The sequence below is a fragment of the Corvus hawaiiensis genome, chromosome 4, assembly GCF_020740725.1.
Source record: "Corvus hawaiiensis isolate bCorHaw1 chromosome 4, bCorHaw1.pri.cur, whole genome shotgun sequence".
Lineage (NCBI taxonomy): Eukaryota > Metazoa > Chordata > Aves > Passeriformes > Corvidae > Corvus > Corvus hawaiiensis.
The window spans coordinates 50761602-50772631 of NC_063216.1; positions in this window are offsets into that span (position 1 = coordinate 50761602).

Consider the following 11030-nt stretch of genomic DNA (forward strand, 5'->3'; position numbering starts at 1 on the left):
GGACTTCAGTAAAGCCTTTGATACTGCCTCCCGTGGTGTTCTCCTGAAAGAAACCGGCTTCCCATGGCTTGGACAGCTGCAGTCTTCAGTGGGTTAAAAACTGTCTCAATGGCCAGGCCCAGAGAGTGGTGGTGAATGGAGTTACATGCAGCTGGCAGCCAGGCATCAGTGGGGCTCTCCAGGGCTCAGTATTGGGGCCAGTCCTGTTTAATATCTTCATCAATGATTTGAACAAGGGAATTGAGTGCACCTTCAGTAAGTTTGCAGATGACATCAAGTTCGGAGGGAATGTTGATCTGCAGAGGGATCTCAACAGTCTGGATTGATGGGCTGAGTCTGATGGTATCAAAGTTCAACAAGACCCAGGGCTGAGTCCTCCACATGGATCACAACAACCCCACACAATGCTACAGACTGAGGGGAGAGTGGCTGGAAAGCGGCCTGGTGGAAGAGGACCTGGGGGTGCTGGTTGACAGCAGCTGAACATGAGCCAGTGTGTGTGTCCAGGTGGCCAAGGGCCAGTGGCATCCTGGCTTGTATCAGGAGTATGTGGCCAGCAGGACCAGGGCAGTGATTGTCCCTCTGTACTCAGCACTGGTGAGGCTGCACCTTGAGTGCTGGGTCCAGTTCCCCCTGAGAAGGAAGGAGCAGCAGAGACATGCGAGGAACTGACTGCGGCCCCTGTTCCTCATCCCCCCTGTACAGGGGCAGAGGAAAGGGAGAAACCAGGGGTGACCTTGAGCCTAGGAAGAAGGGAGGGGTTGGCGGAAGGTGTTTTTAAGATTTGATTTTACTTCTCACTGCCCTACTCTGATTTCATTGGTAATAAATTAAAGTTTTCCCATGTTGAGTCTGTTTTGCCCATGACAGTAGTTGGTCAGTGATCTCTCCCTGTCTTTATCCTGACCTACAAGCATTTTGTGCTATTTTCTCTCCCTTGTCCAGCTGAGGAGGGGAGTGATAGAATGGCTTTTGGTGTGTACCTGCTGTCCAGCCAGGATCATCCTACCACGTTGTTAATGAAAAACAAGGTCTAGTGACAGTAGCCCTTCCTCACTATTTACAGTCCTGAGTTTTATAAGGAGATTGTGGGAGTGGTTTATGAGTAGATTAAATACTGTTTTTCCTTTGATACTGTCAGGCATTTTGTTTTGCCTGGAGCCAGCTCCACTGAATTCAGAGCTTCTGCCCCATGGCCATGGCTCTCCATGCGGCTCTGCACACCCAACACACCTTGTGCCCCACTCCTCCCCCCATTATATGTGGGGTGAACCTGCAGCATCCCCCAGCCCACCTGGCTCTGACAGCAGTGCCCGGTGTGGGCCACAGTCATGCTGGAGTGAGGCAGGGTGTCAGCACCAGCCCTGGATTCAGGCATGAAACCCCTGCAAATCATGGCTGTGGGTACTGAGGCTCTCTGGCTCCTAGCAACCTTGGGAAGAGGCAGTAATGCCCACCAGATTTCCTCCTCATGGTCCTGTTTATCTGGTCATCATATGCTTGAGGGCATCTTTGTGGGATCTCACAGGGCAACAGAGTTTTATCCTCTGCTGTTCCTTTTTCATTTGGAGATTACAATGAAACACCAAGGATTTTTTTCATCTGAAAAATGTAGCATTTATGTTTTGTCACTGAAACAGTCATTATCAATGCCTATTTGGGTCTCTTTCTGCTAATCTGTTGGGTGTCAAACCAGCTTGCTTTGTAACAGCTTCTGCATTGCTATCTTGCTGCTTTGAATAGCAGGGTTTATTTGCTTTGCTTTTTCAATAATGAGGTAGCTGAAAGTCACCCTCAGTACAGTCCTTAAAAGTAACTAATCTTTTGATACCTTAGGGCTTTGAATCAAGGGGTTTAAATAAACATTTTCTCTATAAAGTTACTGTTTTTCTTCACCCTGCACTCTATGGACTGAAAATCAGTGGGGTACATTTGGGAATTGTAGAGAACAAGGGATCGGCAAAGAATTATGTGTTCTGTTCTTTTGGGAAATGCATGAAATTATGGAAATTAAGTGGTACTCTTCTCAATAAAACCTTTAGTATTATCGTTGTTTTCATGCAGTTTTGTTCTTAAATATCTCCTGGGCACTAATTGAAAAGGAAACAGAATTTTATTTTTCAGGATGCAGTGAAATCTCAAACAGCAATTAAAACACAGAATGGTTTGGCAGTCTTTAATAATGTAATTGGTTCCGTGGACAGGAAGAGTTCACAAACTGCTTTGCATTTCTTTCACATTTGGTCTTAATTTTAAGAGACCATTACTGCTTGCAGTCATTTAGGAGCCCTAGATTCAGCAGAATCTCAGGAGAAAGGGAGTACAACAGTGCAACTCTAATAGCATCAGATGTGTATTTATCTCAAGCTTTTTAGTTAGCTTTCCAAATTTGTTATATTAAGAGTACTACTACAAGCTGTGTTCTTTGAACTTCTTAATATATATATTTTTGAGAGAAGTTACTTGGTGCAAAACTGAGTTTTCTAAGAAAGCACATATTAATTTAACATAACAGTTCCTTTTTTTGTGTGTGTGAATTCAAAACATTCCTGTGGTCTGGAGTAAAACGGAAAGAACATGGCCATATTTTGATGCCCAAAGCCCTCATTTTGTTAAAGAAGGTTTTCATGATGTTTTTTTCTTCTGAAAACCATTGGTATAATCCTGTAGACTTTCAACTGCTCACTCACTCCAGTGAAGTCACACAAACAAAGAGAAATGAAAAAACACCTTCAATTCAATAGCTATGAGAAATAAGATGTTTCTAAACTTCTTTAGCCTCTATAGCTACAGAATAAACTGAATGATACTATTTTGATTTTGTTACTTCATCAGAAGGAAAAAAAATAGTTTTCATCCAGATGTTTTCATCCCAGACTGGTGTGGAAGATCACAGTACTGCATTTCTCCAAGGAAGGATGGCTTTTCCTATATTCTTTCTTGGACTTAATGAACCCTGTGAATGTGCGTAGTGAAGGGGAGAGACAGAAGGGTGCTGAAATGTTCTGCTTCCTTTATATGTTGGGGTCTCAGTTTTAGGGTGAAATTAAACACAGGATTCATGGTGTGGCCTCACCACACATGGTGTAGAGGCTTGAGGAGAAGCATTATGAGGAGTGGCTGAGGTCACTTGGCCTGTTCAGCCCGGAAAAGAGGAGACTGAGGGGAGACCTCATTGCAGTTACAACTTCCTCGTGAAGGGAAGAGGAGGAGCAGGCACTGATCTCTTCTCTGTGGTGACAGTGACAGGACCCAGGGGAACGGCCTGAAGCTGTGTCAGGGGAGGTTTAGGTTGGATATTAGGAAATGGTTCTTCCCCCAGAGGGTGGTTGGGCACTGGCACAGGCTCCCCAGGGAAGTGGTCACAGCACCAGCCTGACAAAGTTCAAGAAGTGTTTGGACAATGCTCTCAGGCACATGGTATGACTCTTGGGGATGGTCCTGTGCAGGGCCAGGAGCTGGACTTGATTATATTTTTGGGTCCCTTCCAACTCAGCATATTCCGTGATTCTGTGATTATTGCTCATTTGTATTGCCCATTATTTAGTGGGCAATTTAGAAGATCCACAGTGACTCTTCTGAGCAACTGATAAAGGGAGATGATGTGTATCTTGGGATGTCAGGCTTACAGAGAGTCCCTCATTCTCTTCAGGACTGGAAAGGGGCTGTTACACACCTTATGTGCTCTTTCAGTTGGTGGCTATGAAGTCTATAGTCTTTAAAAGAGGTAGCTTTTCCTCATCTTCCAGGGGTGATGGTCTTGATGTTGATTTGGGCATTTTGAAGTCTGAAATGTGAAGTTTCTTTTCTATTCATAGGACAGAAATCAATCACTTTCCATCACTCTTGTACTGATCAATGGTTCATGTTGGATGTGTTGAAGACAGATTACCCTCAGGCTTGCTGGGTGCTTCAGGAGTCACTGGCATCACTTTTCCTAACTCTTGGATCCTCTGCAGTCTGTGACAGGCATGCCTAGGCTTGATCTGCTTTTTGAGATTCTCCCAAAGAACTCTCGCAAATAAAGGCCCTTCAAAGGCTCATCTTCAAATGGCTACTGACTGTGAGGAGGATTTGCACAGAGATGAGGCCCCTGAGCATCTTAATTTTCCTTTTCCTGAGGTGTAGGCATACTAGCACAACTTCTGAGTGGTTTATCACAACAGTGTTTTAGCCTGAGCTGGGGGGTCTGCCAAATGACATGTCAATATAGTAGCATATAGATATACATATATAGGCTGTCAAATTCTGTACTTTTAAAAATCACAGCCATGCTAGTCTCTTCAAAGAAACAACAGTCCATGCTTTGTTTTCTCCCTGTAGCTTTTGACAACTTACTCTGAACTCTGGGTCTTCATGTGTCTCTCTAATTTTTGACTCTGTCTATCTAAAGCTCGTGGTCATGCATTGTTGGATGACAGTGACCTTCCATAAATCCTAACTATTTGGAAAGCTTAAGGTAAAGACAGTTTTCTTGCAGCTTTTGTTCTGAAACATTTGCAGGGCTGTACAGCAGATGGTGCTCTGTTTCCCTTTCTTCTGCAGGCTGTTGTCATCAGCTAAACTTTTCAAACCAAGGCTGGAGGTTATTAATAATGTTTTCTGCACTGGCTGAGCAATTGGAGTCACATATTTTCAGAGACGGTTTACTTAGCCATGTGCTGGTTTTGTTTTAAGGAGCAAGAGAGCATAAAGTCTGTATGTGGGTTAATTTACAACAGTAATCTATCTTTCCAGTGCAGTTAGAGCAGAGAAGTGACTTACATTTATTAAGGTATTCTTTTCATGTTTGCAAAACCAGTACTTGTTTTAAATGGGTAATTCTTCACTAAAATGAATGAATCACAAAGGAAAATACAGGTTGAGTTTAAACAATGAATCTCTAAATCCAGCAAAGAGTTTCACAGCTTAATTAACCAAAATGTTTATCCAGGTACCTGAAGTTGGGTGAAATAAAAATGTGTTCTCTGTTCTTATGCTGAATAGTTGAATTCCTGCCCTAGCTCTTTCAGCAGAGTAAATGTTGCTTTCTGACACTTAGCACAGTTGGCCCAGGCTTTCAGGGGCTTGTTTCACAAGTGATAGCTCTTAGATGACCAGAAGTGGTGTGGAAAGTCAAATCCTTTTTGAGGATTTGGTGAGATACAGCACCATAATCTTTGAAATATTGCAGGCTGCAGTAATACCATAGTAATCTTCAACAGCATTAACAGCTTAAACAGACAAGCCTATATAAATTGGTTTAAAATCAATCAGGTAGAGAACTTCACTAGTTCAAATTAATAACTCTATAGGCTGTACTGTGAATTATCAGATTTTGCAAATTAGGAAGTAAAAGCATGATGCAAGGCTCATGAAAATCAAAGTAAATACTTTCATTAGCATTACTGTGCCTATATTATCCCCTTACCTGGATTTCCGTAACAAAGACACCAAGAATACTGAAACACAATAGGTAACTTGCTCATATGGACAGTTTTGCTCTATTTGCTATCATTTTATGATATTACCTATTTCACTCTGTGACAATGTACTCGATAAAAAATGTATTGCTCTTTATGTGGTATTAGAGCTGAGAACACCACTCGTTCACCTGAGCCAATGGTAGATGCTGTATAAACACAAACTGAAAGGACAGTGCCTGCCTGACCTTACTGCCCAGCATTTTGCCACTGGGAGGCTGTCTTGTGAACAGTCTATCGACTGAAGAAATTTTTCTCTGAAGTTCTGTGATTCTATATGTACTATTTCAGATAGGGATCACTAAATTTTTAATTCAATCAGAAAGAAAAGCCTTATAAATTTATTAATGATTTTCTTCATTCAGAATCTTGAAGTCAATCTACCTATGAAAAGATAAAGCAAAATTCTATTTCTGTTAGTTGATATCCTCATTAGTAGAGTGTATATCTCTTAAATAAATCCAAAGTGTCTTTTTCCCATAGAAGATTTTATTTTCTAAAAATAAACAATTTTTTTTTTTAGCTGTGAGGAAGGGTGTTATGAAGATCATCAATGAGAAAGGGATCAAAATCTGTATTTGTCTTTTCAAGACTATAAAAAAAATTGCTGAATTTGTTTTTCTGTCTTGGGCAACATTTCCCCAAGCTATTACCTAAGAAACCTGCCTTCAGATTGATGGAAGGTGATCTGTTAAATGTGTTGCATCATATGGTTTATCCCTGAATTAGAGATACAAGGAACAAGACATACAGAACAAAAATAAAGAGATAAATTTCTTCTCCATTTTAACATGGTTTCATGTAGACCTATAATTATGAGGTGATGTGTTACACCAGTGTATAATTTCCACACTCTGGGGAGCCAGAACAGCTGACTCACACCACTCAGGTTAAGGTAAGATCTGGATTTGCAACAGATGGAACATGGGGAAGGAAAGATGGCCTTTCAGAGTGCAGGAGGTGGCAGAAATTAATCAGGCATTGATCTCACTGCATAGGGTTTAAGAATGTGACTGAAGTGGCCTGGATTCTCCCTAATGCTCAGCCTTCATTGAAACCAGCTGAAATACAGTAAAAGTTACATATCTCATATACAAGCTGTACCACGGCCCTCAAAGAAAGTACTAAATGGATAGATTGCCTCTGTCACCCACAAAGGAAATTTTGTGGATGTAGAGAAGGGAAATCTGATTCTCTTTGAGGCCCCTTGAATTCAATGCCAATATGTTTTAATCCAGCAGAAAATGCTGATAACTCTATTTCTCCTTCCCCAGTTGATGAAAATTAACTTTCAACATTCACAGCTGATCAAATTACAAGCTAAAATTATGTGCAAGCATGAAAAAGATGACGCCTTATTCCATAAATACACACTTGGCTGTAACTTTCAAATTATGTTAACAGAGTTCACACAGTATTAGTCAAATCCCTGTCATTAAGAAATGGTATTTCATAAGAAAGCTGATAATAGGATACGAAGATCCTAAAATGATTAGATGATGACTTGTTAATGGGAATTCCTTTTTGTCATAACCAGTGATTTTCAGTTTCCTCTTACAAAGATGATCTCTCTGATGGGAGATAGTAGTATAATAAAAATCTGGAAACTGTGTAAAGAAAATAAACTAGAGATTGAATAATAGATTCAATGATTTTGTAGAACCAGGATGATTCAATTTTAAAGACATTGTTGGGGAAAATAAGGTAATTCTCAGGCAGAGCCTGTGCCACTGCACATTGCCTATCTGTTAAAGCCCCTCTCCTACTCTTTTCTCCTGTGGGCATGCAGTATCTCTCTTTCAAAGCATCACTAAAATCCAAACAAGGCTCTGTACAGGAAGCTTTCTGCCCCCTCTGGAGCAAGAGGTCTGGCTGGCAGTCTGACCACACTTCAGGCAATGGCAAAGGTCTCAGAGAAAGTTCTCTTACAATTGATGAGAAAACTATTGAAGTATTAAGACATTTTCCAGGGATTAAAAGACCATTTTTCACCAAGTCAAATTATTTGAGCTGACCAATATATCAGCATACCTCTCTCATCAACATTTTAATTTTAGCTTTGTAAGTGTAGGTCAGAATTTCTGGGTCTTGCCTTTCTTTGTTTTGGGTATACTACATTAACTAAATATCAAAAGGTCAGGTTTCATGGACAATTTTCATGTATATTGTGCACTGGTAGCACAACTAATGTTTGTGAGGGCAAAAGAAATGTACCTTCAGATTGCCATAGGAATGTCCCATTGCAGCACCTACTTGGGCTCAAGCTATGGGTTAAGGAAGGGCTTTTTCTTTATAGCCTGCACACACAAATAGTGTTGGTACATCTGTCTTCCTCAATGGAAGTTACCCACACCCCTTTCATTAATTGGCTTTAAGGTAGGAGAAGGAATGTCATCTAAATGATTTTAGCTCCTGGGTGAAAACCTATATGATTTTTGAAAGAGAAACACTGTAGTCACTGAATGTCAAAGCTGTGATTAAAAAGCAAAAAGCTGACATGCTGACATGGATACCACTGTAATAGGGTATGTCTCAGTGGGAACCCACTGCCACCATCAGCTTTTTACGGTTTTTGTGTTGCTAATATGAAACGAAATGCACCACTAGGAATACTGTTGCATATCAGACTATCTTATTTCATAAATTATTACTATATTACCCTTTAAATGTCCCAGTGAGTATAGCAGCATCAAAATATGATGTAAAAACAATAAAACCAAGCAAATAGCTATTACTGAACAGTTAGATATGTACAGCAGTTTTTAAATTGCTTTCTCTTTGTTTTTATCCTGAAAAAATTAACAGTTTGCAACAGTTAGGGTCATTCAACCACCTCTCTGATACCCTTGTTTCTGAATTGGAACAGGGTAGCTAATTACTACTGGGAATGTGTTGTGACAGGCTTTAAGAGTGGGTAAACTGGAGAATGACTTTTGATATTCAAATTTCCTCTCATTTCCATATTCTGCTGCTGGCACTTACAAAGGAAGATATATGATGTGTCTCATCATGCACTTAGAAGGGCTGAGAACTCACACATCTTCTCCCTTCTCAGCCCTCCATCTACAAGCCAGTTGGAGCAAACTATATGCAGGAAAGATGAAAAAAAAGTGTATGTGAAAAGTCATATTTTCTCATTTTCAGGAAATCATGGAGGATGGTTATTCAGGAGCTGTAACCTCAGTGGGAAAAAAGTTCATCAGTCAGTGCTTGTGTCCTTAGCCTGACTGAGTCTGTGGCCTCATAAAACCTGCCTATTCTGTTTCATGGGAAACTCCGCAATTTAAAACAAATTCCTATTCTGAGCAAATACATCAAAATTAATTATATTAAAATAAAAATTCTGGGTAATTTATTGTTGAACTGTTTCTTCCATAATTTTCCTTAATGCTGGGTTAATAAGTAATTTTAAATATTTGAAAAGAAGATAATTAAAAAAAAATTCTCCTTCAAAAAATTGAGTATGTTCTGTTGTTCCTTATCAGAAAGTATTTTCAAGGGAAATTAGAGTCAGGTATTGTTGAAATAATAAATTACACCATTTACCAATCAGCATTTTCCAATGGAGAAATACTATATCATAAGATCTGTGAGTGTATCATTCATTCAGAATAATTTCAATAAAAACAGGAAGGTTGAGATTTATATGATTTGTCTGAAGGTGAGAAGTTCTATTTAAAACTGTGTCAAAGCTCATTTGGGAGATACTGTCTGATCTTTACAGATAGGCTAAAATATAAATAATGTCCTGGCAAACAGTATTAATAATGTCTTTGACAGAGATATCATTAATAATCATAGTTTATATGGCTACAACTCCAAAATAAAAGGTTATCATGATGCAATAAACCAAAGAAGTAAACTCAACTAGTTTATGACTTCATTAAAGTGGTGAGCTGTAATCGCTACCTTGCAATCAGCAAATGCAAATGCTCTATTTGTAGTGCTGTCAGTTTTATTTAATGTGTAACTTTCTCTTCAGAGAAGGGAAGCTTATCCTATTTTTCTTGGATTTCAATGCACTGAAAGTTTATTCTTTGGAAATATACCAATAACACAGAAATGGAATTGGGATTATGAAGTATCTGATGCCCTTTTTGTACATTTATGATGTGCTTCAAGCAATAGCACGGCTCGTAAAATACAAAAGGGCTAAAAAGAATGTAGTTATCATGACAGTATATGTGTCCAGATTGCAAGCCAGAGAACTGTCACTGATAGTTGGGATATAATTGACTGCAGTGTATGATAAGCACATTATTGATTGATTAATGTGACCTAGTTGTATTTGAAATGTCAAAAGGAAAATTGAGTTGTCATTTTATATCATGTTCTTTTTTGAGTAGCAGATAAATACTGTAATTAATGACTTTTCACGAAGGTTATCTAAAAAATTTAGGGAATATTAAACATCACATTATTCACAGTCACTGTAGGTGAATTTACTATTGATGAATATTGATAAATCTTTGGTTATATGAAACAGGCACCAAAAGAAGTTCATATACTTTAAAACTGCTTTTTAATGACATCTCTTCTGATTACATTTTAAAAATCATTTAACTAGGTGAATTGACTCAATTCACCAAATTACTTTTGCGATTTAGTAAGGTTTTTTTTGTCTGTGGCAAACTGGAATAATGAATTAGAAGGTTTAAGTTTGCTTCTGTTGAAGTCAGTTGTGAAACTGTTGCTGTCTAGAAAAGGATTGAGGGCTGACACATGCCTTGATACCTTTTTTCACTATTTACACAAAAGAGCCTTGAATTTTCTCAGGTAGTTGAAAAAAAGTGCTTCAGCAAATGAATTTACCAAAATGTTCTCAGCCTTGAAGCAGATCTCAAAGAATCTTTCAAGTTATTACGGATAGAAAAAAGCCAAAATGTATCTGCAGCAAGACACTGAAATTTTATCACTCACCATTTGCCTAAAGTATACCTGTGAGGGGAACTCCCTGTCACTAGGGGACTTCTTTGCCAGAAAATGCAAAGTCTCCAGCATTTGAAGGAAAAGGAAAAAAATTCAAGAGTAAAAAGTTTAACTGAATTGTTTCAACCTTCATATTTAATTTTGGCAAATTTGGATTTGTGTAATGTCTTTCAGGTCTGATATTGTTTGGACTTCATAGTAACATAATAAATTAAGTTGATGGTGATACCTTATGATGTTCTGTTAAGTCCCTGAGTGTCCAAAGTTCTTGCAGTGTTTTGATTTCTTGATATCAGTTCAGCTGTGTAAATGCAGGATTCTCGTGCAAGTGCCCCAGTCATGGATGTGGGGTTACAGTTGTGACAGCTGAACCCTGGGAGATATGCACCCTCCAGCATCAACACCCAAAAGGTAGATGGGATCCCCAGAGCTCCTCAGGTACCTCTGAGCACCTGCATTCAGGTACAGAGCTGAGCTCTAGAGTGTCCATAGTACAGTGGGCTTAATCCTGCTTTTCTCATGTGAGTGTATTGACTAAAATTGCAGAGATAAAATGGAAGTTTGGCCACCCAGTTCAGACATAAATATGTATATGCAGGCATCCAGATTCTCATGTTTTAATCTGGGGCTGAATTCCAA